Here is a 25570-nt window from a genome sequence, read left to right on the forward strand (position 1 = left end):
CATGATCCATCACCATAGTGGGATCATGACAGGGCATAAAGGACTCTTCCTTCCTCTGCACATGCTCGGCATCACATGAAACAATAGTGCAGTGGAACATTTTGAAGCACCAGACCCCATCATGTCAGCTCCCAAAGCCACCCGCCTAGGGAGCATCCAAACACCCAGTTTATTAGGAATAGCATGACTGTAGTTCTCTGCAGAATTTCCTGTGAGTAAGCTCCATTGAATCCGGTGGTGCTTATTTTGATTGCTTAGATTCAAGTGCAAAACACACTGAACTTAAACAAAAGATCTTACACCAGCTGAAATGCACCTTTAGCTTTTTATTAGAAATGCAAACAATCCTGCAAAGAGGTATTATAATTTAAACCGCTAGCATGAAGTAGAAACCTTATCAAAGAAAAGGCAAGAAGTCTCCAACCTCTGCTTGGTTATGTTCTTCATTTTCTGATTTCCTCTATGCTAATCTGTCACAAGCAAACTTGAAAGCCTTGTTATCACTTCATTCACTTCCACAAAGCAAGTTGGATCCATCACTTAACCCATGCTCCAGCACACGGCAGCATCACTCCAGCTCTGAAAAGGTCTCCCCCGCATTTCCTCTCTACTACCCCACTGACCTCAAATGGGAGACTGCAATTCCTTCATCATTGTACAGCCCAGACCAAATAAAATCAAGTGCACACACACAGCCCTTCCGTTGGTAGAAGGAAAGACGCAGGAAGTTGATGCTCCCCATTTGGAATAATGGCCAATGTGCTATGGTGTGTGGGGGAGTGTATGTCCAGGGAGGAAAAAACAGAGGACTTTATTGGGTTCTATAAACATCCCTCTGTGCTCATGTTAAACCACATCCTATATAGGTCACTACATATTAACATGGCTCATCACACATTTGACAAGCCCATTATGTATATTTGCATCTGGTGTAAAATGAACAACCCCAAATTGTTTTGGTGAGAGCTTGTTTTTAAGTAACTGCTTGCTGCCTCTAATAGAGCCTTGATGGTTTTTCTCAAAGAGGAAAACCAAAAACATTCAGGACTATCAAGTGTGTTCTCGATATGCACTTGTAAACCACATTAGGAAGTACAACCTCTGTCAGCCCAACCCTTTCAAGTTAATGATGGATTGTCATGCACAGGTGTGAATAAAAACACATGTGTTTTATGAAAGGGGTCAAAAATATTTGACCTGGAGGATTTTATTTTATTTTATGCTTTGCACTATAATATGCTTCTTTTTTTAAAAAAAATGAAATGCACAATTGCTTGTACAGTAAAATATTTTGTTTGGTTCAAGGAATATTTAACTGTAAAAAGAATAAATCTACTTTGGTCTTTATTTGTTATAATAATATAATTCTTTTTAAAAATATGTTGCTGAAGGATCCTATTTCTTAGAACTTGTGTGCAGAAGGTTTTTCATTGGTTGGTTGCTTTTTAAACAGAACAATAATTTGACTAGAATTCTTTTTTTTAAAAACCCCTCTGCAATCTGTGTTTAACACAACAGAGACTGGTTTGTTTGTCCTTTCTTTTGTCCTTTTCCTTTTTTAAAAGGAGCTGATTTTGATTATGAATATTTTAAAATGTGTTGATAATATTTAAAAGGTGAGGGTCTGCACAGTATTCCACCCCTACTTACTGGCAGCTCTGTTTTGAAATGTAGCCTGCCCTACTTCTTTTACATGTAGCACTTCTAACCATCTGGGATGCAGATTCTGTTGCAAAATTCAACAGTCCCAAACCAAAGTTTGGTGAAAACATGGAAAGGTGTTTGGTTTTTGTATGTTTGAACAAGCTTACCTTGCCACCTCTTGCCCTTCCACCTGGGCGGCTACTCTCACTTGATGCAAAATGGAGATTCTCCACCTGTGCTTTCTGCATCAACAGCAAAATGGCCTCTCATTCCATCAGCCTCGTCTTGCAGATTCTTGGGAGCTGAGCCAACCATAGCAGAGTGGTCAGCGGTGCATTTCCCTTTCCTAGAAGACAAATAAAAGGTCCATGTTCTTTATCAGATATACATGATGATATTGCTAGGTGTTGCGTGTAATCATTTTAATGCCTTGCCATGTGGAATAAATAAATGTACGGTTACTGATGGAGAAATTGGCTCTTGGCTGTTGACTCTCACCCAGTGATGCTCCTTCCACTGAAGTGAATGGGGATATCTGAATGTACAGATGCAATTCCTCACCAATCATGTGTATGATTCCAGATTCCACATGCCCATTGCACTGCACTGAGGAGTGGGCTTCTGGTGGAGAGCAAATGCCCGTAAGTTTCTGCATTGTTGTCTGAAAAAAGGTGGCAATCATGGCCAGGGATAGGCACAACAATCACGCCTCTCCATGCCGATACATCTCCTTGCCAAGGCAAAGGGAGCACTGATATAGCTCATTGCCAAAGACACAAGAGAGCCTGAGTATGCCTCTGGTCATAGCAGTACATCAGACTAGCAGTGTATTATCTTTCAAAGTTGAATCACAACTTGGGAGAAAGGCGGGATATAAATACATTAAATAAATAATTTTCTGGGTGGTATTGCTGCTGCTGTTTGATGGCTGAATGCCTAGCATGATTAAAAGTTCAGACTCATTCTGCTCACCACATTTCCCCCATTAAAAAATCCTAGAATAACTAGGGAGGGTTGTTACAGGGACCCAGACCCTCTACTTTCCATGGTAGTTCCCCTTGACTTTGGGAAGGGGGCTCAAGGAGGTGGAGATGGAGCTTGTGATAAATGGAGCCCTGCAATCCAAGGACCCCTGAGACATTTGTGCTGTTTGTGCTGTTGCACATGACCAGTGGGATGGGACTGTGGACCGCATGCACATTTTCACATTGCAAGGTAGATAGGAATGGTGAACCACTGGAGATGCAAAAACCATGGGAAGTATTGGCTCCAGTGAGTATTTTCTAGTTGGGGTGATGGGGGTAGTGGGTGGCAAAGGGATTCTACTGAAGCCTGTTGTCATCTATCTGAGGTACCGTACAGAGGAGCCTGAAGCTTTTTGCCACTGAGTATCTACATCAGGTGTAGGGAATCTTTGTCCTTGCAGATGTTACTGAACTACAGCTGCCATCTGCTATGGCAAGCATAGCCAATGGCCAGGGACGACAGGAGTTTTAGTTTAGCAACATCTGCAGGGACAAAGGTTACCCATGCCTGATCTACATCATGCCATACAGATCACATGGGGGCGCGTACTGCATTCCAGATGAGGAGTACATAATGCAGTTCCATATCCAGCAAGTTGATCCATGCACAAAACAGCTGCTTTCATGTACAGGATTAGAACAAATGTGCTCAATTTGCTGTGTGTTACTAGTAAGCAAGTTAGGCAGTGGCAGACCCCATTCAAAAGACCAAGGTGCAGAGGCAAAATAAGGCTGATAATTTCACCACTTCTTATCTCACCACACTTGAGGCATTAATTCCAACTGACCAAACATCACCCTGGACTTCAGGGGGAGGGCAGGCAGAGACCAGTGCAAATTAACTAGATTTGTTATTTACACTGTCCAAATGCCAGCAATTATGTCAAGCAGGATGAAGAGGGGTAGGAGGAGCCAAGAAGAGCCTGCCTGCTGCATCAGGCCAATAGCCCATTAATCCAGCATCCTTTCTCATAGTGGCCAACCAGATTCCCATGTTAGGGACAACAAGCAGGATCTGAGCACCTCAGCAACACACACACTTCCCTAAGATTTCCTGGGGACATGCGTAGTAGAATCCAGGCATACTTGTTTTCTATGTTCAGGGACTCTGTTTATATGGAGGAATATTTAAATCACACAAGTTCCTTCCTGCAATTCAAATACAGCCCTCACCCAGATTTACCACCTCCATGAGAACTAGGAACATGACAGAACCCAGGCCTGGTTTTTTTGTTTGTTTTTTTAATGGACATTTTTGTGAACCCGAGCCTAGGTCAGATTGCCTTGTGTGTGTGTCTGTTCTTTGTGCTTTAAATACAGTCCATGTGCTGCTGAGCCTCGGGATCTCAGTTCAAAATGAGAGTTCTCTCTGACGCCTAGCAATTATTTCGACCCTCCTTCTGCGCACTGCTGCATGCCCCATAGCTGCATTTAGAAGAAACCACAAGAAACACTCAAACGGTGAGAATTTTGCTTCACAGTCTTGACTAACGGAAATATGTTTCTAGTGCAGCCACACAGCACAGAGCCACCTTTTTATCACAGCTTCTGGGAGAGGAAACACTCCCCCGGGGTGTGACCATTATTTGTAGGAACTTTCCGTTCCAAGCTGATCCGAGCTTCTTGGAGCTTGATTTAAGAGTGAAAGAGGCAATTAGAGGGGAGTGGGCAGAAGGAAACATCAGAGGCTCCCTTTTGTACACTGAAGGACTTCGCAAACCTTCTCTGTACCATTATCCGCCAGCTTTTGGCTCAGCTAGGCTTCCTACTCCAGAGAGTTTAAAAACCGCTGGGTTAAGCAGTCTTTCTTAATTAATTCCCAGTTCACTGGTTTACCAACTGGAGATGGCTAAATATGACTTTGCAAGGTGTGGCAGTTCAGGAGCTGCTCCCCTCCCATGTGCCAAACCCCCAGGCTAGAGTGGGTCCTCAATCTCAATATTGTGCCACTGATGGCAACCTCCTGAGCCCCCACCCAATCAGGCCTCCACTGCTGCCACCCAGCCCAGAATTGCTGATGCCGCTGCACAGTCTGCTGAGCTCCAGCTGGCACCAGGTGGCTGCCATCTTAGATGTCCCAAAAAGCAATCCACACTGTCAGCATCAGAAAATAGGTAAAGGTAAAGGTACCCCTGCCCGTACGGGCCAGTCTTGACAGACTCTAGGGTTGTGCGCCCATCTCACTTAAGAGGCCGGGGGCCAGCGCTGTCCGCAGACACTTCCGGGTCACGTGGCCAGCGTGACAAGCTGCATCTGGCGAGCCAGCGCAGCACACGGAACGCCGTTTACCTTCCCGCTAGTAAGCGGTCCCTATTTATCTACTTGCACCCGGGGGTGCTTTCGAACTGCTAGGTTGGCAGGCGCTGGGACCGAGCAACGGGAGCGCACCCCGCCGCGGGGATTCGAACCGCCGACCTTTCGATCGGCAAGCCCTAGGCGCTGAGGCTTTTACCCACAGCGCCACCCACGTCCCTTTAGCGCCACCCACGTCCCTTATATTTTCTGCATCAGAAAATATATTTTGCCAAACCAAAGGCAGGAATTCCCAAACCGTGGTCCGTGAGCTTCATACAGGTGGTCCGCAGCAGGCTGTTGTTTTTTGAAGATGGAACTAAATATTCAGATTGCTTTTTAATTCTACTTGTATGGCTTGAGTTCTTATAGAATCATGGAACTGTAGAGTTAGAAGGGACCACGGGGGTAATCTAGTCCAGCCACCTGAAAGAACAGGAATCTTTTTGCCCAATGTGGGGCTCAAACCCCGCAACCCCGAGTCTCATGCTCTACCAACTGAGCTATTTTATTGCATTACAGTTTGAATTCTGTGCAATTCAAATTGTAGTACAGTAAAATGCAACATATAAGAAATCAAGGAAGCCATAAAAATACAATTTCAAAGCACAGAGCATTGCAGAGAATGGCAGAAAAGCTGTTAAGTAGTCCCCAGTAATTTTCCAGTGGTCTGTGGGGGAAAACCTTTAGGAACCATGGAGCTAAGGAGATGGCCACCTTGGGTTGCTGCAGGTGCGAGGTATAGTCTTTGAATGCTGCCCTATATGATAAACTGGGTCATTAGATAGAAAGGGGCCAGCACAGTCAATTCCTTGCTGTGCTACTTTCCTATTCACAGGGAGGGTTTTCTGTTTCGTTTCTAATGCTAGGAAACATTAGCAAGTTGTGAACTTCCGCCTACAGGCTGACGTCTTAAAGATCATGGGTCTATTACACATAAAGCAGAATGAGGCAAGAGAGTGGGCCATATCACCTTGGTGAAGGTCTCAACTGTTAAATGATGCTACCATACTAAAAGCAGACAAATCCATGCAAACAAACAAACACAAAGTTGAAAGGGGTGCTCTGGCCCTTTTTTGTGTACTTTGCTGGCTTCTATATGCAGGGAGTTTAAGCAAGGAGAATCTTCAAGAAACTGTGATTTCACCCCACCTTCATTTTGAAGCAGTGTAATTCATTCCATCACCCCAACATGCTACCAGTCCATCTAGTCATGTCTTGCCCAAAACATTTTGCTGGCTGAGGCAAAGGACAAGAAGGAAAGGAGAAAATGCCCCATTTCCCCTTTCCATGTACAGTGGTACCTCGGGTTAAGTACTTAATTCGTTCTGGAGGTCCGTTCTTAACCTGAAACTGTTCTTAACCTGAAGCACCACTTTAGCTAATGGGGCCTCCTGCTGCCGCCACACCACCAGAGCACAATTTCTGTTCTCATCCTGAAGCAAAGTTCTTAACCTGAAGCACTATTTCTGGGTTAGCAGAGTCTGTAACCTGAAGCGTATGTAACCTGAAGCATATGTAACCTGAGGTACCACTGTATAGGAGTCAACCAGATTGAGGGCAGCAGGCTACCTTAAGGGGATCAGGGCAGGCGGTATGACATACAGCACACATCTCTCTCCTCTGCCACTTCACCACCATGCCCCATCCCCTAAAATCTGTCACCTCTCTCTGACCTCATTATAGAGGTGTGGGAATGAGGAATTTGATCCAGTTGGCTTTCAAAGACAAGCCTAACCAATTTGCACTTTCCAAAACAATATGCAAAGCAAAGCACAGTCATCCTTTGACATTTGTACTTCTTCAAATTTTGCAATGCAGTTATCCAGCCAAGTTATGCTCAAAATGTTCAAAAATGCATATACAATGTATTTTCTCTGATGAAAATAGGGATGCCCTGAGGAAAAAGCGGGACATTCTGGGATCAAATCAGAAACCGATACGCCTTTTGTAAATCTGGGACAGTCCCTGGAAAACAGGGACACTAGCAGGGTCTACATTCAAATCCACTGACTAGGCTGGACTTTGTGCCTTGAGGGAGAATGGTTTCTTCAACTTCATTCTCAGCTAGAACTTCCCTCCCTCTTCTTCATTCCTGCTTTCTCAAGGGAAGTTTTCACAGACTTGTCTCCATATACACGAGTCAGCCAATGTAAGCTTTGCCTCAGAAGGGAGTCACATCAAGGCCCTTTGAACTTGAATGCTGCGCTGCCATTTCAGCAGCTCTAATAACTGCAGTTATTCCACAGGGGTCAGACTGAGTCAGTGGCTTGTGGGGCGGGGAGAATTGCCAACCAGCAAATGTGGACATTTCTAGAGAGAAGAAGTTGATCTCTGGAAGGGCAGCAGAGGGTGGCTTCTTCTGAATCATCAAGGGAAGGAGGAGAGCCTGGAGGTGTCATGTTCTGCAACAGCCCCAAAACTCCAGCGGTGCAGTAATGAGATTTTTTTTCCCACACAGAGAGAAAGGGATGCCTGAGGAAAGAGTTTCAATTATTTAGCTTTGCAGCAGAGGATTAAATGCTCGGAGCCAGTGTTCCTCAATTAATTCTAGGGTGGGCTAGCCAGTCTGCAACTCATAGGTGTGGCAGAAGGACATCATTAGGCAGACTCATGCATCATATGTTTATATGGGATGCCAACTTGTTCACCAGCCCCTGCTCTTCTCCGTTTACCAGCAACTTGATCCACAATCATAAGCATGTGATCTCCCTCCATGTAACCAGAAAGCTTTGCTGGCTGGCATTCTTTTTCTGTAGAAGAAGCTATCCTTAAAAGCACTGAAGAAGCCCAGGATGTTTTTCTCTTATCAGTTGGCAACTTCACTAGCCCTGGACTTCCTAAGTTGCAATATATTTTTTGGTCTTTTTTCTCTGTCCTGGTTTCTGTGCGTTTAACAGAAGTCCTGCAAAATTAAGAAGCTTCAAGTTTTCCTTGCATGAAGGTAAGGGATTGGGAAAGTGTTCCTCTGCAGAGACTTTTGTTTGTTGCAGTTATATCCCACTTCTTCCTCTAAGGAGCTGAAGGTGAAGTACATGGTTCATTTAATTCACACAACAACCCTTTGAGGTAGGTTAGGCTGAGAGGTGATGAGCTTCATGGCCAAATGGGGAGTTGAACCCTGGTCTATCAGGTCCTACACTCTAAGCACAACACCACCCTACCCTCCAACATCCTGGGGACCAAAACTAGGATGCTCGTTTTTTGATCCTGCGCTCTCGCAAAATAAGCTTTTTTTTGTCTTGCAATACCAAAAAATGAGCATCTTTTGGTCCGGCGCTCTGGCAGGAACCAGCTGACTCACACCAGAGCGAGTGTCTTTCGGTCCAGAGCTCTGGCACAAGCCAGCTGACTCACAGCAGAAAGCCAGACCAAAAAATTGGACATTCTGGGTACCAATCAGAAGCCGGTAATGGTTTCTGTAATTCCAGGGTGTCCGGGATGGTTGAGTGGTATGCAGCACACTTGTCATGGAAGGCCCACAGGATACACTAGCCAAGAAGCTATGCAATTGACTTTATTCTCTCTCTCCAACAAGAATGAAACAGCAACAACCCCACCCAGGCACAACTAAGTCTAGTGCCACCTGCAAAATAACACCACCACACTTAGGTATGAGGAACCTTTGGTCCTCCAAGAGTTGCTAAGCTACAACCCCACCATCCCTAGCATTTGGTCATGCTTGCTGGGGCTGGTGGGAGTTGAAGTTCAGCAGGACTTTGAGGGCCAAACATTCCCCATACCTGAGTTAGTAGGTGATGGAAAAGACCTTTGTCTGAGCTGCTGGGGAGATGCTGCCAGTCAGAGTAGACAACACTGGACTAGAGGGTGAAACAGTCTGATCTGCTATAAACTGTCCAATTTGCACTACCAAAACAAAATGCAAACCAAAACACAGAAATGATCAATTGATGTGCAACCACCAACAGAACCGAGGACCAAATGGGGCAGGTTGTGCTTACGCACACTCTGCCGACGCAGGGAGTGGGGAGGGTGCAGGAACAGAACCCTCATGCAATATGGTTGCTGCCTGTATCAAAATGCATTACATTAGGGAACCAAAATGTTGTTTCATTGGGGGGGGGATACTTGTATACCATAATGCCATTGAAAATCAAAGTGATTTAAAACACAAAATAAAAACCATGCAAAAATTTAAAATCTCAGATCAACAGCTAACAATCACAGAAGATGCTGTCTGCACAGGGTTAGTGGCACAGAAACATTTTCTGCAAACATTCGAAGGATAAAATAGAAGGCGCCTGCTGAATGAAGGCATTCCATGAGACTGGGCTGGTGATACTAAAGGCTCAGCATCATGTTGATGTAAAATGAGCCTACCAAGCTGGGATATAAGATAGAAATGTATATTAGGAGAAATTAACACTGAAGTGGTGAATGAATTTTCAAGAGCACTTGAAAAACAGCCACAGGAGGGGTTGTGATAAAGAACTACCCAGCAGAAACAAGTGCCCCTCTTGCCATCTCCTGAGCAGGCTCCAATTTGGTACCAGTAATCTCTTCTCAAACTTGTTGATACTTGACATTTCAAGATCTTCCCCACCCGCTCATCACCAGAAGCCCAAGTACATAATGTGCATCATTCCATGAGGGACGTGGCTGAATAATTATTTTTAACAATGCAGACAAAGTTGACTTTTAAGATGTTAATTCCCTGACAGTAGCCGGGGAAATCCAAGCGAAGTGTCTCATGCCCAAGAAGCCTTATGGAGACTTGGCCGGGCTGCCAGATTGGAGAGCCAGAGAGAGATAGAGAGAGAGAGAGACAGTAGAAATTAAAATGTATTGCTAATCTGTGGATCTTTTGTTCTTGGCAGTGTACAGACAAGACATAAAAATGATGGAAATGACATGTCTTTGGCATGATTTTGCCCAGCTTGCTACAGTAAATACTCATTTTCACTAAGCAGCAGAGAATGAAAGTAACTTTAAAACTTCAAAGTGGCATGATAGGGAAATATGGAGAACAATTATTCTCATTAACTCGACTTTTGAATCACACGAGATGATGGGAAAGATAGATGTTTTTAATTAGGAAAGCTAAGGAAAGCCACAAGGAAAAAAGCTTTTGCATCGCCTCTGAGTCAACATGTGTGTACATCAGTATGTGGGCATTTATAGAAAAGAGGGATGTGAACACTGAGCCAGTGGAACTGAGTGGGCACCATAATAAGGCAGAGTCCTTCAGTTGCGAGAGCAGCAAAGTATTCTAGGCTTTGTGGGAAGGGATGCAGATTGGTGGTAGAGAACACGTTTTGCATGTTCAATTCCTGTTGTTTTCAGGTAGGGCTTGGAGAGACCCTTGCCTGAAATTCCAGAGAGCTGTTGCCAGTCAGTGATGAGCCCATGCAGTGTCCTATATTCTCAAAGTTCCACACACGGGTAGTCAATGTGGTGTCATCTGGATACTGGTGGACTACAACCCCCACTATGCTAATGGTCAGATATGATGCATGTTGCAGTCTAACAACATCTGTTGGGAGGCACCCAGAGTGGCTGGGGAAACCAAGCCAGATGGGCAGGGTATAAATAAATTATTATTATTATTATTATTATTATTAGCCTATGATTTTGGCTTCCCCATCCCACATTCTGAGAACCAGGAAACAGCTGCTTTTTAAAACATTAATTTTTGAGAATTCTTATTTTCCCACCATGATATCCCTCCTGATATTGATTGCAGGCCGAGGCACCGTGATATCCATTGCTCTCACCTCAATGCAATAACCAGACAAATAAGGTCAATACTTTTAGGGGTCAAAGAATGCCACAACTTTACCGATTACAATTGTGATATAGGTATCGGATATACAGTAACCATTGACTTCCAGCCCACCTGCTGGAAGTGTTCCTTAGGGTCAACCTGGTACCAAGGAGAGTCCTATGAGCTACATCAAATAGGAACACTCCTCAATGGATCGTCATATCCTTAGCCCACACCCAGGAGACTGGACAGAACTCCTCCCGGATCCTTTTGAAGAGATGCCTTCTCCCTTGGAGGAGCAGGTGGAGGCTACAACCTCCCCTCCAACCAAGACTACGGATTACCCAATGCCTAACTGCCAAAAGTTGTGACACTAGACCACCAGACCAGAGCCAATTTGTCTGGTGGGAAATTCCTGCCCAGCCCCGAACACAGCAGCCAATAAAGTCCATGGCAAACTCAAGCACAAACAAGAAGTCTAATATACAAGGGAGAATAGGTGGGAGATCCTGTGATGAACTGGGTGGAGGAGCTGGCTCCACCCTCTGGGAAAGGCTTGCCACTAAGCCTGCCTGTGATTGGTCAATTAGCAGACAAGCTACAATTTGCAGCCTGGCCCACAAACAAAGTCCATAGGCCTCTCGCGCTGACCAGGTGCCCCAGAGTGTGACAGAAAGTCATTGTATGGCTACAACACTGCCAGACCATTGAAGGTAAGCAGACTTATCTATTTATTCAAACTGTTTATATCCCATCTTTCTGCTTCATCACTGGAATGTCCAAACAACACTGGTTAATGCATTTTGAAAAACCAAATAAACAAATAAAACAGCAGATGACACACTTTTTAGAAGTCAGAGATAAATAACAGATTAACTAATCATACCAAAGGACTGCTGAAGTTAGGCAGTTTTCACTGAGCATAAATGCTATCAACGAGTGTGCTAGGGGGATAGGAAACGGAATTTCATAGCCTGAGTACCAAAACAGAGAAAGCCCTCTTTTACCTATCCTCAGTTAATAGAGTGACTTGAATGAAACAGATTTAATCCAGAAAGAAAATAAACTGATATACTTTACTGGGGTAAACTGAACAAAAACAGTATATAAATTGAGGAGAATATCATTTACAGGTCTAGTTGAGAGCAATGAGACATAATATTCAACCACACATACTGAGATAAGCCTCCTTCAGAAGTATTTATCCCTCCAACTCCTCCAACTGTCAAATCTCAACAGTCTTTCTATAACATGGACAGTTTACTCCCGAATGACTGTAACATCTAGCTAAGCAAAGTCTGGTGTTAGCCAGACCAATAACCACACTAACCCTTAATGATCCCTGATGTTGTACAACTGCATTTCTGCCAGTAGTGAGACATGGAGCCAGGCTACTCCTGGCAACCTAAGTAGGTGAACACAGAATCATGCAGAAGGAACAGTCCTCAACTTATTTGAAGATGGTCCTTAAAGAACGCAGGCCTCAAGTCATTTGGACATTTAAAGGTTATAACCAGCACCTTGAACTTGTCTGAGAAGAAGAACGGAAGCCAATGAAGTTGGTACAATTAAAACAAAAAACAGCCAGTACTCTAGCTTCTGCCATAGCTCAGAAAGTCCCTGGTTCAATCCTTGACATCTCCAGGTGGGGCTAGGAGTGTCTCCTGCCTGAGACCCTAGGGAGCTGCTGCCAGTTCAGTGTAGGCAATACTGAACCAGATGGACCAATGGTCTGATTCAGTATAATACATTTTCCGATATTCCTGTGAGGTTTCCAAACCCCTTTGAAAGACAGCTCCACACATTACAGTAATCAAGCCTCGTCATAAAGCACGTGTGACTTCACCAGCCTAAAGTGAGCTACAGCACTCGTGGCTTGCAGGGTCCAAAAGCACACCCAGACTGCAAGCCTGAGCTGCAATGGAAAAAAGGGAGGCACTCTGAGACCATATGGGATTAACACAGAGCCAAGATGCCACATGGGGAGAGGTAAAACATTAGCCACTTTTCTTTCCCTGCTTGCAAACTCTGAGCTCCCTGCACAGCATCACCTACTAGCTCTTCTGCTTATACTGCTAACCCCACAGGAATTGCCCACAAAGTGCTCACACAATCTAAGTAAATAAAGTTACCAGCTCCCTTTGGAGAATGGAGGTGGGAAACAGGGAATGCCCCCCCCCAAAAAAACCAACTAGTTCCAAAAGTTCTGTTCCTTGGTCAAACTCAGCCCGAGCAAGATAAATACAGTGATGGATAATTAGCCATGTTTGTGTTATTCAATGCTTACACATGGTCTGAAACATGAGCTGGCCAAGGGGAGACCCTTCCCCTGCAAAGTGGCGCAGGTAGATAATTTTAGATTCATAATTTATGGTCTTGTGTGTACTCCTGCATTTGGGGGGCTGAGTGGGACCCTGGACCTCTGCCTCAATGGCACCTCCACCGCTGTGGGCTTTCCAGTGCTGCCACTTTCAATGAGGGGGTGAGATACTAATTTTGGGGCAGAGTCTTTCATGAGGGAAGGGCCATAGCTCACTGGGAGGGCATCTGCCTTGCATGCGGAAGGTCCCAAGTTCAATCCCCACCACCTCCAAGTAGAGCCTAAAACCCTGGAGAGGTACTGCCTGCTGAGCAGGATAGACTAGTAGGTCTGATTTAGTATAAGGCAGATTCCTGTGTTCCAACACTGCTGCTTGTTTGTTTTGAAAAGCACTTTGAGGGCCCTATGGGACTGAACAGTAGCCCATACATTTGGTATGTGTTCTTATCATACTGAGGAGTATAATGGAGGCTTATTTTACCATTTCCACCCTCCTTTCAGTGGGCACTTGTGTCTTATGCATAGACACTTCCTAGGAAAACCCAGAAATTATACCCTATAACCTTAACTCTGTCCCTGTCTTTTATGCAACCAGTCCAAACAGCACTCCCTTTGAAAAACTGTTGACTCCCAGTGTGATATCTGATCACACAAAAACTTGTTATGCTGGGGAAGGGTTGCAAGGAAAAAGGGGGTAATTAAAATGTCAGAATGGAGGTTGTCCAATCAGATACGTGGCATGAGCTGCTAGTTGCAGCGATAATAATCTAGGCTTAAAAACAGCAACTCGTATATTCACCTTTGGCAAATATGAATCACCTCCAAGTCAGAGAAGCATGGCAAGATATTTGTCCATAAATGGGCCACAGTTGTTAGTTAGTGGGCAAAGTGGGGAAGAATTGCTTAGGGTCTAGTAACTTATGCAGTCCTATTTCCAAGACTGTATTTAATTAATTTATTTATAGAAGTATTTCTATACTACCTTCTCGCATAACATCAGGGTGGTGCACAGCAAGGCAGAAACATTTAAAAGCTATACAGCAATCAATAAAATGACTGGCTATTCAATAAAAAATTAAACAACTGCATAGGTTGTTTTCAAGAGATGCCTGAAAGTCAAAACAAAGATGCCTGCCGAATCACTGCTGGAAGAGTGTTCCACAGCAGGGGACTGATAACACTAAATGCCTGATTTATAGTTGATGCCAGTCAGGCCTCTGTAACCTGGGGGACAAGTAACAGCGCTTCTCTGGGTAATCTCAGTGATTGGACAGGTGGTTCAAATCTCACCCCTCCTCCCTAAGATCACTCACTCACCAGCACCCACAAAAGATCTCAGCGGTGCCCTCCTTATTAAAGGGATTGCAGTGGAGGTGTGGAAGAGGACACGTATGGTTTAGGTGACTGAAGATGTGTTGGGCTGAGTCAGATGTACCTAAAAGTGCCAACACCTGCAATTGTTTTTACCATAGAGCTTTCGGCATATTAATTTTCATTATTGCCCTGATGATAATGGAAGCCGCAGCATTGCCACACACCCTGACCAGCCCAAGTCAAGCTGGCCCAGCTGCAACACAAGATGGGGAGGGCTATGGGGTGACCGCTGCTGTTCTGTGGGTGACCAGTAGTGCAACTGGGCAATTTTAGATTATGAACTTTAGGTTTTAAAAGATGGTAATGTATATTATTGTAGTTACTTACTTTTTTTTACTATTCTGCTGGGAGCTGCCCAGAGTGGCTGGGGAAACCCAGCCAGATGGGTGAGGTGGTATTATTATTATTATTATTATTATTATTATTATTATTATTATTATTTTAAAAAAGAAGCCACCACTCCTGCATTTGTTAATCTTCCTGCTCATTCTGATGAGTAGGGTTTGGGCCTCTGCCCCAACCCAACACCAAACTGAAACAGTATTTTGCAGTTTGTTATGTTAGAACTGCAAGTTTGCGTTCAGAAATGCATTAAGTAAAGCAGTAACAGCTGTGAACCTATACAACCTATCCACAGAAGAGGCTGCCTGCCACATCCCTTCATGAGTCATAGTTCTGACCCTGCTACCTCTGAATCACCCTTGGGGGTTTTTCGGGGGGGGTGTGCTGTAATTTTGCCATGCCTCTGTCACAGGTGCAGCTGGGCTGATCAGTCACTCCTGACGTTTGAAAGAGTAAGAATGACCAGCCACCCCACAGCCATTAGGAGTCTGTCCACTGCCTCTCTCAATGAGTCACTGCTCTGACTTTGTCTCCTTCCAATCTGGAATTATGCTCAGAGCAAGCCCAAAAATCACAAAATGGGCAATGGCATAGGAATATGTTGTATCAGATGTTAACAGGAAGGAGAAACCGCCAGACCAGCCAGCTTAGCTCCTCTCGTGGCCCATGTCTTTCTTCTATCTCTCTCCCCCACCCCCTCCTGCAATTCCTTCTGTTGACAGAGACGCCCCCCCTTCAAGCGACACTGTGCCTGTAGCTGTTCTTCCTCATCATGGAGACATACCTCCTCTCACTGGGTCAGATTGATTGTCCACCTATCTATCCATTGATGGCTGGTACCTGTTAGGACTGGTAGGGCAGTAGCCAGAAGACCCAACAGTTAGAGGCCAATGGCAGGCAGAGCAAACGAATTCCAGCTTCACCCACCCCACCCCTGCTGGAAAACAAGCTGATAGTCAAGGACTGGATATAAGTAAGACAGTGGGCAGGTGGGGGCTGAACAAGGATGATGGGACACTGCGTCCATGTCCTGCCTTCTCTGAGCAGCAGCTGCTCTCCAGGTTCTCTCTCAGAAAAAGGGTCTCACCTCGCCTGCAAACTGACCCTTTTAACTGGAGACGCTGGGGACTGAGCTGTGAACCTTTTCCATGCAGATTACGGGCTTTGCTACAAATCTGTGGCTGAGTTTTCATGTTCTCCAGATTTCTTTATCAGACCAGAGGTCTGGAGATCTCAAAAACTTGCTCACAAGTTTATGACATTTTGATTGGTTCCAATAAGCGCATTACAACTTTTTTGGGGGGGTTCAAATGGGCCAACACAGCTACCACCATTTTTAAATGCACAAAACAGAAACCTATTCAGAAATTTTGGGGTGAAGCCACGCTGAAAGCAGGTGCCTCTTACTCTGTCACACTCTTGAGACCTCATCTGTACTATACATTTAAAGTACCATCATACCACTTTAAAGAGTCATGATTTCCCCCAAAGAATCCTGGGAAGTGTAGTTTGTTAGGGGTGCAGAGCATTGTCAGTCCCTTCACAGAGCTATAGTTCCTGGAGTGGTTTAACAGTCAATCCCTCTTCCCGGGGTACTCTGGGAATTGTAGTTCTGTGAGGGGAATAGGGCTTGCCCAACAACTCTCAGGATTCTTTGGGGATAGCTGTTTAAAGTGAAATGATGCTGCTTTAAATGTATAGTGCAGATGGGGCCTAATTTTTTCCCTCAGTGAGAAGAAGCAAAGAAGACACGGAAATAAATGACTTGGCATATATTGAATGAAATCAGATTATCTGAGGGGAGAAAAAAGGCATGTGTTGGAGCTGCTAACAAATATTGCGGCAGAAAAAACCCTGAGATTAATTTGGACTATTTTGTTCAGAAGAAATATCCAAATAATTTCAAGAATGCTAATGATTTGGGGGAGAGGGCTATGCCCAAATATAACTTTCTACCAAACTTTGCCTAACATAAAGCTTCAAGACATTTTTTTATTTTCTGGCTCAGGTAAAACATTTGGGGGAAAGCAAGAAGTGTATCTATAAAACTAGGGGAAATTCTCACGAGGGCTCCATGCATCTCTAGTAATTACAAGTGTATCCTCAGTGATATTTTGTCATCTGTGAAATGGAACTAAAATGATATTCCCACACCAAAGCATCCGCCTTAAGACTGGTTTGTGAATTACTTTGAAATCTCCACCTGAAAGATGCTACCTGCTCATTATACTTTATCCACACAAAAAAGTGGTGAGAAAAAGGGGGCAGATTCTGATCTCAACGGTGTAAAAATCCAGAGAGACTTCACCTCAGTAACCATACAAGTAATTAAATGCATTTTAATTACAAGCCTTACGGCTTTACTTACCAACAGTGCAAACAAGGTTGATTGCTGCTGTATTAAATACAAGGATTAATCATACAGTGGAGCTCAGCTGTGTTGCCTGAGCCTTACACAGGAGCCAGAACCTGGTCTGGAAAAGGAAGCAAAAAGAGAGAGGGATTAGTCAGCTGTAGTGCAATTCCCAATTCCATAGGCAATGGCAAAAACTTTCACTGAGGCTAACAGAAGCAGCAGCTGGTCTTGCATTTATTATTTATTTATTTATTTATTTATTTATTTATTTACTTGCTTGGAAATATTTAAGCAACATTCCCAAGGCAGCATACAAAATAAAACGTACGGTGGTACCTCGGGTTAAGTACTTAATTCGTTCCGGAGGTCCGTTCTTAACCTGAAACTGTTCTTAACCTGAAGCACCACTTTAGCTAATGGGGCCTACTGCTGCTGCCGCACCGCCGGAGCACGATTTCTGTTCTCATCCTGAAGCAAAGCTCTTAACCCGAGGTACTATTTCTGGGTTAGCGGAGTCTGTAGTCTGAAGCGTATGTAACCTGAAGCGTCTGTAACCCAAGGTACCCCTGTACTTTTAATATTTCACAAAGACACGTAAGCCTGGTCAGTTCCAGTGTCCTGATCACAGGAACATTGAGCCATTTTATGTGTGTGATGGTGACCAGGATTGGGTTGATGGAGCAGACAAACATGACTGCAGTTAAGTATCAACCCACCTCTTCCTTAAGGTAAAGGGTAAAGGGACCCCTGACCATTAGGTCCAGTCGCGTGGCCAGCATGACTAAGTCGCTTCTGGTGAACCAGAATAATCCTGGCGAACCAAGACAATCCTCCTTACATGGGTTCAAATTAAGGATGCTTGAGGGTTTTATTTGGTCTGCATTTTTTTTATATAATAATTTTTATTAAGTTTTCAATTTTACACTTCAAAATAAACATTTTGCAAACTTTGAAATATTCGATGACTTCCCTTTTTCTCCTTCCATGGTTCATTTTACAGATCATAAATTCCTGCATATTTTACTATAACCATCCAAATCAGTTTTCCACTTTTACTTCCATCAAAAATTATTTACTCTGTTGAATTTATCTTAGTGGGATGCAGTTCGCCAAACAGAACATGCATACAAAAAAAATGTGGGGAAAGTGTGCACGGAAATGCATGTTAAAGTGAAAATAATATACAAAAATGCATTAAATTAGGGGAAATTGCTTGCAATAATACATTTATTAGGCAAAATTGTGTAGAAAATGCATATATTAAGAGAAATATGCATGAAAATGCACTGAGATTTCATGCAATTTGTTTAATGCAAACTGAAATGAGATGAACTGGACTTAAGATGGGGGAAACGAGGGAAGCCAAAATTGATAGATTCAGTCGTCCTTAATCTGGACTAGTTCTTGCATTGCTTGAGTGTCACAACTGTAGGCCACGCCACTCTGGCAATACTTGAAATGTCGTGGTTACTTCCTATGGCAGCACAACCAGTCGCTAGGAGCCAAAAGCAGTGGCCTGGAAAGCAACCACATCATACATCCCCTGTGGTTTCCTGATTTACAGGTACAGCAAGGAATACATGACCACACAGAAGTGCCAAACCTGACATAAAGTCAACTCAAGAGCTGCCTTCTGTTTCACAGAGTTAACTATGAGCTCATTAGAGGAAGGTTGGCCTGAAAATGTAAAAATGCATAGAAAGCCACACAAGAGCAAGCTCTGATTCTTTGAGGTGATGATAGAAGTGTAGCAAACAACAACAACTGTTAGAAGTGCAGTCCAGGGATCATCCAGTTTGTACCTTAAGGGTTAATTCTGTTATCAGTAAGTCAGCTAAGAGGGAGGGGGATGTTGCTTAGCAACCAGGCAGCACGGCATGACTATTGCCGAGATGCCACCTTCTCTGATTGGTTGTGTCGTTCTGAGGAAGTTTCTCATCTGTTTGGTTGCACACGTCCAGCCTACAATGCCTGAACAGAGACAAAAATATCTCTGTTCCTTTCTTCCCAACTTATATACTGTTTTTGTTCAGTTTTACAAGGGCAGCAACACTGAGACTAAGGAGAAGGAAGCTGAGAAGCTGCACCAGCCATTGGGTTGGATGTTAATAAGAAGACAGGCAGGTGGAGACTGGCTGCAGGCAGAATGAGGTTGGTTGGCAACCCAGCTTTTCTTAAAAAAACAACAACAACTTGCTTTAGCATTTGTAGAACCTGAGATACGAGGCAAATGTACTGACACTATTCTTCTTTTCATTTTTGTGAAAAGCTAGGCTGCTCCCCACTTTCAGTGTTTTACTTCAACTCCGCCAGAAAAAAATCCTGCGGATCCCCATGATGGGTGGTGCAGTGTCCCACTCATCCTAAAGGATCAGCCTCCACTGCTTTGGGATGTTTGGAATACAAGTGGTACCTCAGGTTACATATGCTTCAGGTTACAGACTCCGCTAACCCAGAAATATCACCTCGGGTTAAGTACTTTGCTTCAGGATGAGAACAGAAATCGTGCGGCGGCGGCAGTGGGAGGCCCCATTAGCTAAAGTGGTGCTTCAGGTTAAGAACAGTATCAGGTTAAGAACGGACCTCCGGAACGAATTAAGTATGTAACCAGAGGTACCACTGTAGTTTGTCACATGCGCCAACATTTCAGGGGGTGGCCCCTAGTACGACTTCCCTGCTTCTATTTGCTCACCTAAGCACAACCTGCCCTTTTGGTTTCCCGCAGCCCAGATGATTCAAGCGTGCCTACTTTCACCAACTGCTGCTTGCTGAAGGCCCATTCATATTTCAACAACTGGATCAAGGAGTTGCTTTCTCAAGATCTCTACCCAGTAAATCTGGGAGATTACTTTGGAGACTGTAATCAAAGTAAAATAATAATACCGAGGTCTTGCACAACACCTCTTTATCACTCCTTTGCAAGCCTTAGTCAGGTGGCAAATATCATTCTTGAGCAAGACCTCAGTATTATAATAATAATTAAAAACCACATGGAAATGCAGGCCCCCTCCCAAAGGCATCCATCCAAAAGCAGAAGCCTCCATTTTGCATATTGTGAGCAATTATAACCAAGGCTAGTAACATTTGTTCTTGCACACTTTCTGTTTTTGTTTTGAAGGAGAGACAGAAGCGATGGAGGGGACGCAAAAGATACTGGGTACATTCCATCAAGCTCCACCCACTGGTTCAGTTGACGTAAGGCAGAATAGCAATGAATATTCATAACTGGGGGGAAACAGGTATATGTGCAAGCCCAAAGGCACACACGGGGGGGGGGGGAATCAGATCTGAACAACCCATTTGCAATACAAGGCCCACACCAGGAAGCACACCTTTGCTCCATTTCTCCGTATGACCATATTAGTTTATCTCTCCTCCTTTGGCTTTATACCTTATTGTATGATACTTGTCTTCCTTGCTAACTGTTAACAGCATTTGTTAAAAACGTATATAAACAATATATGCCTTGTATTTATGAAGAATACTATCACCCCATTGTACAACTTGTTTGTTGATGTTTTGTTGGACTGCTCTGGCAAGGTTCCTCTTATGTTCTTAGGGATCACAGGTAGTCAATATGGTGCCATCCGGAAGTTGTAGGACTCCAACTCCCATCAGCCCCAGCCAGCGTGGCCAAGGGTCAGGGATTATGGAAGCTGTAGTTCTCCAAAATCTGAAGGGCACCACACTGGCCAGCCCTTTTAGAGATGTTTTGATAGAGAGCATTACACCACTTACTGGATGAGAAGTCTGCCAATGGCTGTTAACTATGATGGAAACCCCATGTTCAGAGGCAGTATACCTTCTGAGTATCAGATGGTAGAAAGCCTGTGCTTGTGAAGTACAGATGCATGTATTTCCTCCAATTCCTTGTTAATAATGCATGACACACATTCCAACGTCCTTAACATGCAAAAACTCTTATCTGCCACCAACACCCTCTCAGTAATCTGCAAGCCCATCCATTAAGAAGAGGGCCATTTTCTTGTACTGCTTGAGGGCTTCCTGGTGGCATGTGGCTGACCACTGTGGCAAAGCTGGACTAAACAGACTTTCAACAAAGCTTTTCTTATGTTCTTTGTTATGTACTAAGCTTGGATCCTAGAACAATAGGCAAGTAGGATCCTAGAATGCAACAACTGATTGGCTTGCAGGAAAAGACCAATCGGGCTCCAGGAGAAAGTTAACCAGCCTATTATGCTGGTAGGATCGTAGAATGCAACAACTGACTGGCCTGCAGGAAAAGACCAATCAGGCTCCAGGAGGGAAGCAGAAAGCCAATCAGACAGGACTCATTATGTAAATATGTATATAAAAGCCTGAGGTTTGGGGGGTATTTCAATCACTGTTTTACAAGCTGCAGTAAAGAGCATGAAATCACTACAGGACTCCGAGTATACAGTGGACGCTCGGGTTGCAAATGTGATCCATGCGGGAAGCACGTTTGCAACCTGCAGCATTCGCAACCCACAGTGGCACGTCTGCGCACGCGCGGGTCGCAATTCAGCTCTTCTGCGCATGTGCAAAGCGCGATTTAGTGCTTCTATGCATGCGCAAGCACAAGCACCGAAACCCTGAAGTAACCTGTTCCGGTACTTCCGGGTTCAGTGCAGTGCGCAACCCGAAGCATCTGTAACCCGAGGTATGACTGTATTTCATTCTTAATTAACTGAGAGCTGTAGTTTGTCCTCTTTCACTTGGTTCATTCCTTGGATATGGGCTTTGCTCATATTAACAATCTGAAGCACGCTACCTTAAAAGACTTTACCACTCTGGGGCAACGGTGCAAAGAAGCTTACACAAAAAATTCAGACCAGTTACAAAGCCCTGTGGCCCCTAACTGCACTACAAAGAGAGAGAGAAGAAAAAGAAGCAGCAGCAGCATTTTAATTTGTTTGTTTATTTAGATGCATAATCTGCCTGACCCTAAGGGTTAGTAGCAGATAAACGAGCGTGGTAAAGCAGAAGCTATAAAAGAAGATTTAAAAGATTAACTAGATGTCTAAATTAAAATACACAATTAAAAGGAATCCTTTATTAGCCTTGATAGACATTTAGAAAAGATTGTGTTGCTTTTTGGAAGGTGCTCTGTTTCAAATGCAACACCAGAGAAAAGAAAAATCCAAAATGGCAGAACAGCCACCAAAAAGTCTCTGCATAGCTTTGTAGTTTCAGTGCTACACTCAAATGACAGCAAACTCAAGGAGGTACTCTTGGTTGTGTCTCAAATTGTGTCTGCACTGCACAGCTCGAGACCCAGTAATCCCTGAGCTCTAGTCAACTTTATTTTATATTTACAAGTTCCCAGTTTTAGGAAGCAATGCATGCAATTAGACCTAAGTCTCTGCTTGCTTGCTTGCTTGCTTGCTTGCTTGCTTGCTTGCTTTATTTCTCTTTCAAAAAATTAGCCAGAAATGTTTCCAAATGCTGGTGCTCCCAAGATACATGAAGGTCCTTAAATATTTTCCAATATTTTTCCAATCTTAAATTATTCATAAACAAACAAAAATTATTCATGAAATTTCATGAACATTTAGTGCAATCTTATCCTAATATATACAATTTAAAAATCTACACAAAATAATTTTCCAAAGCCTTTTTCAATAATATAATGCATTTTTTCATGCTATTCTCACCAATAAATGCATTGTTTATGCACACTGCATCCTAGTATTTCTCCCTAGCTGATACAAAACTGAAAAATACGTTTGTGAGACAGCTATGCTCATAACTACATAATCTCGCTTTTTACAACAAAAATGCATATCTTCAGCCATATTCTGGTAATTCTTCAACTACTATTATTTATTTTAAGTAAGTAAAAATATAAGCTTCATTTCTGAGTAAAGTTGCTAGCCAACACATATTTTTTCTGGTTTCATCAATAAAACTATGATCTGTCACAGGTAACCAGTATGTGTCCCATCAGGTAAGCTGTAAAATCTAGATTCTGTCCTGGTGCTCCCCAACATTGGCCAGATTCCATCTTGGCCCCATATCCTGGCTCCATCAGTGGTTTTGAAACCAGAAGTTAGCAGCAAGGAATGGAAGGGAAAACTGATTCAGTTTGCATTTGAAGGAGAACCTACTTAATTTGTACTTTCCAAAATAATACACAGCCCTCCTTCAGAATTTGCATTTCTCCAAATTTTGCAGTGCCATTTGCAAGTCGAATAATGTGTACCATTTTAGGGTAAGGTAAACTCTGCATGGACGCGGGTGGCGCTGTGGGTAAAACCTCAGTGCCTAGGACTTGCTGATCGTAAGGTTGGCGGTTCGAATCCCCGCGGCGGGGTGAGCTCCCGTTGTTCGGTCCCAGCTCCTGCCCACCTAGCAGTTCGAAAGCACCGCTAAGTGCAAGTAGATAAATAGGTACCGCTTTATAGCGAGAAGGTAAACGGCATTTCCGTGTGCGGCACTGGTGCTGGCTCACCAGTGCAGCTTCGTCACGCTGGCCACGTGACCCGAAAGTGTCTTCGGACGGCGCTGGCTCCCGGCCTCTTGAGCGAGATGAGCGTGCAACCCTAGAGTCGGTCACGACTGGCCCGTACAGGCAGGGGTACCTTTACCTTTAAACTCTGCATATATTAGTGAAAATAACTTACACAAAAATATGAGGGGAATTGCTCTGAAAGAAAATGTGTTCCTTAGGAGAAATTCACTGTGAAATGCTGATGAATTTTCATGAGTAGAAAAAAATCACAAACTGGCGTAAAAATGTGAATAATTGAAGACGGGGGAAATGAGAAGGCCCAAGAAACCCAAATGGATAAATTCACTCATCCCTGTCTTCTGGAAATCCAGAGTCCAAAGCTAGTACTTTCTCCACATCATTCACACATTTTAGACTGCTGCTACTTGTGACGCTCATTTAAACGCCTACCTCAAGAGGCTGCGGCCTACTTGCTCCCTTCTCTCTCCAGCTTGGCAATGATTATTGTTTACCTTTCAGGGGCTCTTTTTCTCTCCTAAAAAAAGAAAAAGAAAAGGGGGGAAAGATCATGGAACACCCAGGCTTTAATGTGTGTAATGAAACTGATACAGTAATTTTATTCCTGGGTCATAAATGGAATGGGCTGTAAAGTAAAGTTGGGTGTTTTTTTGAAACCAGCCTCAAAGAACGAATTGTTCCAAAGGGTCTGGTTAATGAGACAGTGAAACGTATATGAGGTTCATGTTGAAGAGAGACCAGCTCTTGGTCGCTTTTCCTTCCTAAAAGATCTGTGCTCCCTCTCTCTAAAAAAAAGCCAAAATAATATATATTCCTCTCTCCCTCCCTCTCGGCCTCCTCAAAACACACAGCCTTCGAGCAGCAGGAGTCGCGAGCCCTGAATTCATTTCTGGTTAACAACTTGTGTGGCCTTTGTGAGAGGCATTTCCCAGCTCTAGCCCTCATTTCCCTTATTTTGGAACAAAAACGGGTAGCAATCCTTAAGCATTCCCAGAAGAGGGGATCAATTAGGAACCCCTCCCCATGTGCTTACACAGAGAAGAAATGGATGAGAGGAGAAGGAGGAGAACGCCACAGCCATGCACACAGTCAAAAGAGATGGACGCCATGAGCACGTCATGTTTAACAAGATCACGTCCCAGATCCAGAAACTATGTTACGGTCTCAATTTGGACTTCGTCAGCCCTGCTGCAATCACCATGAAAGTGATCCAAGGCCTGTAGAGTGGGGTTACTACTGTAGAACTGGATACTCTTGGCTGCTGAAACAGCAGCAACCCTGACAACCAAGTACCCTGACTATGCTATCCCTGCAGCAAGAAATGCTGTCTCCAACCTGCACAAGGAAACCAAGAAAGTATTCAGCGAAAAGGGAAGGAGTGAAGCAAATCTTTCTATGGCATGCACACTCAGGAATCTTCCTACTTTCCCATTTTGCACTGAGAGGCACAGCCTCTCACTGGGTGGTGAGTGGGCTTGCACGTTCCTATGACCCTTGTGAGCGAAGCCATCAGGAGTCTTGTATATTTAATACTTTGGCTCTGATAAATACCAAAAGAAGAAAAATAAGAAATTCTGTGGCACCAAAAACAGGTTCTGGAATAAGCTCAGGCATGGATCATGACCATTTACGAAACATTACAGGGGGATTTCCTATGACAAATGGAGCAATGTTTATGCAAAATCAATTTTTTTTCCAGCTAAACTGTCTGTCAGAGTGAAAAGGCAACACTGTCCATGCCAAGAGGTGGAAAAGGGTGCGCCAAGCTCTGGGCACATTTTCATTCACAGTGATTTTTATCCAGGATATCAGCAATCTTTGATTCTGGATCATATGCTCTGTAGAGAAAGGCCGTAGCTAATGATTTAGAGGAGACCAAAACTGGTTACAGAATCTGGGCCTGTAATGCTGTGTAATGGGGCTGGCCTTATCTCATTGTTTCAAGGAGGTACTTTAAGATAATGCTCCAAACTGTCCAAAGTGGGCTGAATAGAATTTACACAACAATTTCACAAGCTCATCGAAAAAATCTGGGAGAGAG

The 25570-nt window shown here is 43.9% G+C and overlaps 1 long non-coding RNA gene across 1 annotated transcript; it reads right to left on the reverse strand.

Annotated features, from left to right (window-relative positions):
- Window positions 1-1524: 1524 nt before the first annotated feature.
- Window positions 1525-24863, reverse strand: LOC128418749 (uncharacterized). Its single transcript, XR_008331755.1, has 4 exons — window positions 24563-24863; window positions 23962-24046; window positions 17091-17196; window positions 1525-1990 (listed from the first exon to the last, which is right to left on the reverse strand). It is a non-coding gene; the product is annotated as an uncharacterized LOC128418749 (long non-coding RNA).
- Window positions 24864-25570: the final 707 nt, after the last annotated feature.

This window comes from Podarcis raffonei, chromosome 8 (assembly GCF_027172205.1).
Source record: "Podarcis raffonei isolate rPodRaf1 chromosome 8, rPodRaf1.pri, whole genome shotgun sequence".
Taxonomy (NCBI): Eukaryota; Metazoa; Chordata; class Lepidosauria; order Squamata; family Lacertidae; genus Podarcis; species Podarcis raffonei.